Below are 5,000 nucleotides of genomic sequence, written 5' to 3'. Positions count from 1 at the left end.
CAGTCTCATTTCTTCTCAGCCATGTCTCTATGTTTCCTGCCATACTATTCTGCAGATATGCCTCATAGTCGTTTAGTCATGTCTCATTTTGGTTCAGAATATGGTCATTGCATATAATAATCTACGAGCAAATGTTGACTTTACTCTCTACTGATACTACTGATGGTAGTTAACTGGATAAATCCCTTGTTAAATGGTTATGTATACCTACTTCATATTTGTATATAAAAAGTGCTTTATATCTAACACACCAGACAGTCAGTGTAAAAATAATAACTCAGGCACACTCTTCTCTCCTATTTCTCTTCCTCTTGTAATTTTAAGTTTTTATAGTTTATATATGAAAGATCTATTTGAATGCTATTACTGTTCTTAAAACATTTCATATTGTTCATTACTTCTCTTCTATTTTATTTATTTCCTTCCCTCACTGTGCTATTTTTCTCTGCTGGAGCCCTTGGGCTTATAACATCTTGCTTTTCCAACTAGGGTTGTAGCTTAGCTAGCAATAATGATAACAATAATAATAATAATGATAATAATAATAATAATAATATTTAATAAAGTGTTGACCATGTAACATGATACTGCATTCTTGGTACTAATTTCACTTACTATTTGCTTGATGGACATGTGATATACCTAACCAGAGACAAATAGTTTATGGTAAAGCTTTCAATTGCTACCTAGGACACCATCTGATACAGGTTTGACTTGATACATTACAAGTGTAACAACAAGGGATGCAGAACTCCAGGAAAATACTGTGCAAAGTAGAATAAAAACATTCTAAATATCGGATAGAAATCTATTCTATAGAAAGGAACATTTAAGAAGAGGTGATGATGTTGATAAAAATATCTGATTCATGCCATGTACTGACTCAAAGCAACACTTTATATCATTATCATTATAACTTCCCAAGCTACAACCCTAGTTGGAAAAGCAAGATGCTATAAGCCCAGGGGCTCCAACAGGGAAAATAGCCCAATGAGGAAAGGAAACAAGGAAAAATAAAGTATTTTAAGAAGAGTAACATAAAAATAAATATCTCCAATGTAAACTATAAAAACCTCAAAAAAAAAAAAAACAAGATGAAGAGAAATAAGATAGAATAGTGTGCCTGAGTGTACCCTCAAGCATGCAGAAACACTACCAAGTCCCCTCTGTTGACAAAAAGAAAACAATGATTAATAGCATAATGAATGTAGGAGAGCAGGCTAAGGAATTTAATATTAAGGGTACATTAAAGTTGAAATGCAAAAAGGAACCTATTGAATCTTAAAAAAAAACAAAAAAAAAAACATACAAAGCTTAATAAAGCTTCAGAGAAGCAGGAAGCTACAATGGTCTCCCAAGTAGAATATCAATTTAGCAGCTGAAGCCATCTCAAATACAGGATGGCCCAAATGAACATCTAAGACAATATAACTGGAGCTGGAAGAAGCTTAAAATATTAGTAAAACGTGTCCCAAGCAATTTGCATAAACCAGCAATGAGAAAACTAACCTGGCGAGGCAAACTTTCCATTTTGTTACAACTTGACTGTATCAACAATACCAAACTACATGAAGGGGATAATTAATTTTATTTTTTTTTAATATACCATAGCCTGGATAAAAATCTCTCTTTGAGGACATCAACAAACCATACCCAACCTAGTGGAATCATCTGATATAAATCAAGGCAATTTTGAGGAATGTATACATTTTCAAATGGATATTTCAAGGCTCGTACATAATCTAAGGGATCACCCAGAAAATCAATAACTGAGGATAACTTTAATATCCAAACCATGATATTGGTGAGTATCTATTCTTGCATTGCAAGAATGGCAAATATTTCACAAGTAACTTTGTTGACATTTCATAATTTGATATCAAAAGCAAATATTTGATAACATGAAACCATTTTTGAGATATTCAGAGATAATCAGAGGATAGAAAGGACTAATTCCAATCTAATATAGTAGCAATCGTAGATGACGACATCCAAAGATAATCTATGGGGGATTAATTAAAAGACACTATACATTATATGTATAAGAATTCTCCCTCAGATTTATTTATTAACAAGCAAAATCTAATATGGAATAACTATCAATATAGTTCATATTATCGGGTACAAAGTAAGACATTCAGTTCCGTATGCACATTCATCGCGCCTTCTGCCCCGACAAAAGGCAAGTGGCAATAGATGAATGTTGTGTTTGTCAATTTAGCTGGTTCTCCAAAGTCCACTCAGCATTTCATTCTCATTAGCACATTCGTATCACTTCAGATCGAAATAATCATAGAGAAACATGTCGACCTGTATGCTCAATCAGAACATAAAAGCCTTTCACGAAATATTTCATACACTTCCTCCAAAAAATGAGGTTCCTTGATTTCATTATGGAAAAGTTAACAACTACGAGAAGTCCACGTTGAAAGAGTACATAAAAAAGGCAGCTTCGAAAGGACTTGCGTTCATAATTTTCTTTCCATATACTTTCGTTCGTGTCTTCATTTTTTTTTTTTTTTTTTTTTTTTTTTTTTGCATTTTAACCCAATGGATGACATCCTTAGAGGGACCCAGCTTCCGATCTATATGACGAACGATCGCACCTAATTCCTGCAAGACAGTAAAAAATATATTAGTTTCGTTATTATTATTATTATTATTATTATTATTATTATTATTACTAAGATACAACCCTAGTAAAAAATATATTAGTTTCGTTGTTTGGTTTCTAGATACTAGGAAATAATTGCTTATTATTATTATTATTATTATTATTATTATTATTATTATTATTATTATTATTATTATTATTATTATTACTAGCTAAGCTACAACCCTAGTTGGAAAAGCAAGATGCTATAAACCTACGGCCTCCATCAGGGAAAAAATAGCCCAGTGAGGAAAGGAAATAAGGAAATAAATAAACGATATAAGAAGTAATGAAAATTAAAATAAAATACTTTTAAAACATTAACAACATTACAACCTATTTAATTCATAAACTATAAAAGGACTTATGCAAGCCTGTTCAACATGAAATGAAAACCTTGGATCTCCAAAAAATGAAATTAACACTAACAAAAGCACTATTATTATTATTATTATTATTATTATTATTATTATTATTATCATTATTATTATTATTATTATTATAACTATTATTATTATTATTACTAGCCAAGCTAAAACCCTAGTTGGAAAAGCAAGATACTATAAGCCCAAGGGCCCCAACAGGGAAAAATAGCCCAGTAAGGAAAGGAAACAAGGAAATAAATAAATGGTGAGAAAACATTAACAATATATCATTCTCAAAACAGTAACAGCGTCAAAACAGATATGTCCTATATAAACTATCAACAGCGTCAAAAAAAAGATATGTCATATATAAGAAATAAAAACTCATGTCAGCCTGGTCAACATGAAAGCATTTGCTCCAACTTTGAACTTTTGAAGTTCTACTGATTCAACTTGCTTAGGTTATATCATGAAACTTCAAAGTACTTAACAGCATATTGAATAAAATCACGTAAATCACTACCTTAAATATTTAAGATAAGAAGTAACTACAAAAACATTCCCATATATGAAGTTAATGAAAAAAAAAATTCTCCTTAGTGAAAAATTTTGCCGCTGCCCTGATTTTTTGAAAGAATGCCATTTGAGTTACTAAGGCCAATCGGCTATACTTGACATTTCTCTACACCTTCGTCCTTTAATTTTGACTTCCCACGTGCGGGTTATAACATTACTGTACTAAGCCATTCTATTCCTGGTGCTCATTGATTACAGGAGCCCTAGAAAATCTAGTTCTATAGCTATTGCTCCTAAACGCCCGAGTTGGGTTCTCTCATTTCTAAAAGATTTCACAAGAGGTTGAGCCAGTACCTAAGGATAATATTGGCAGATAAATGACAGGACAGGATTAGAAATGAAACTTTTAGAGATTATTCTGGTGACATGTGGATGAGATCATGGTGAGGGGTAGATGGAGATGGTTTGGGCATGATCTTCACACTCCCCAAGAGAGTTTGGTTCACCAAGCTTTTAACTGGGCTGCACAAGGCACTAGAAGAGTTGGAAGACCCAGGACTACATGGCTGAAGACCATGAAGCGTGAAGTAGGAGATGATGAATGGGGAAGCATTGACTTAAAAGCTTAAGCTAGAGACGACTAGCGAAATCTAACCGAGGGCCTTTGCGTCAATAGGCGTAGGAGGAGATGGTGGTGATGATGATGATGATGATGATTTTGATGATGATGATGATGATGATGATTCCCAGTGTGTAAACAAATGCTACCCTTTCAATCAGCTATTTAGTTACAAGGAAATGTTCTAATGATTAGTCCTTTGGTTTTCTAAGAAAAACAAGTTCCCTCAACCTTTTTAAAGTTAAGTGTGTTAAGGATTCCATAGTGATTTCAAAGTAAGCTTATGGATGAAGCATCTTTTTCTCCAGTCAAAATTACTGCTGCTTTACTTCAAAAGCTGGATGATCAAGAGTCAAAAACTGTATATTAGTTCGAACAAACTCTGGATCAGTTTTTAGGGGCCTCCAATTGCTACCTAAACCCCAATGGGTTTTATAATGTTTCTCGCCTCCAATTGCTACCTAAACCCCAATGGGTTTTATAATGTTTCTCGCCTTCAGTTGCTACCTAAACCCCAATGGGTTTTATAATGTTTCTCGCCTCCAATTGCTACCTAAACCCCAATGGGTTTTATAATGTTTCTCGCCTCCAGTTGCTACCTAAACCCCAATGGGTTTTATAATGTTTCTCATTTTTTTTGCATCCATATTCAGATTTGGAGGTCTTTGGTGCTTCCTTTAGAAGATGATTTTCATTTACATTTCTACTAATACAAGATTAGGTTGAAAAATTGTCATTAAGGTACTACCTACTACTCCTGGAAATGAGGAATAGACTAGACCCACTAGCAGAGGTACTCAGGAACGAAAAATGAATATATAAATACTTTGGTCCTTCCTTTGGAAAA

The 5,000-nt window shown here is 33.2% G+C and overlaps 3 protein-coding genes across 7 annotated transcripts in view; 1 reads left to right on the top strand and 2 right to left on the bottom strand.

Moving 5' to 3' along the window:
• LOC137649946 (calcium uniporter protein, mitochondrial-like) overlaps positions 1 to 5,000 on the bottom strand; it is a 799,430-nt gene that overhangs the window by 363,051 nt on the left and 431,379 nt on the right. The window lies entirely within an intron of this gene.
• The window catches only part of LOC137649945 (uncharacterized), a 402,495-nt gene that overhangs the window by 265,719 nt on the left and 131,776 nt on the right, over positions 1 to 5,000 (top strand). The gene's annotated exons all lie outside the window — the stretch shown is intronic.
• LOC137649548 (protein O-mannosyl-transferase Tmtc3-like) overlaps positions 2,034 to 5,000 on the bottom strand; it is a gene marked incomplete at its 5' end in the record, with an annotated part of 55,463 nt that continues 52,496 nt past the window's right edge. Inside the window, one exon of the mRNA XM_068382535.1 lies at positions 2,034 to 2,613. The remainder of the gene's footprint in view (positions 2,614 to 5,000) is intronic.

Source organism: Palaemon carinicauda, chromosome 11 (genome assembly GCF_036898095.1).
Source record: "Palaemon carinicauda isolate YSFRI2023 chromosome 11, ASM3689809v2, whole genome shotgun sequence".
Taxonomy (NCBI): Eukaryota; Metazoa; Arthropoda; class Malacostraca; order Decapoda; family Palaemonidae; genus Palaemon; species Palaemon carinicauda.
The sequence above is the reverse complement of the archived record's forward strand: the minus strand, read 5'-3'. Positions and strand labels throughout refer to the sequence as shown.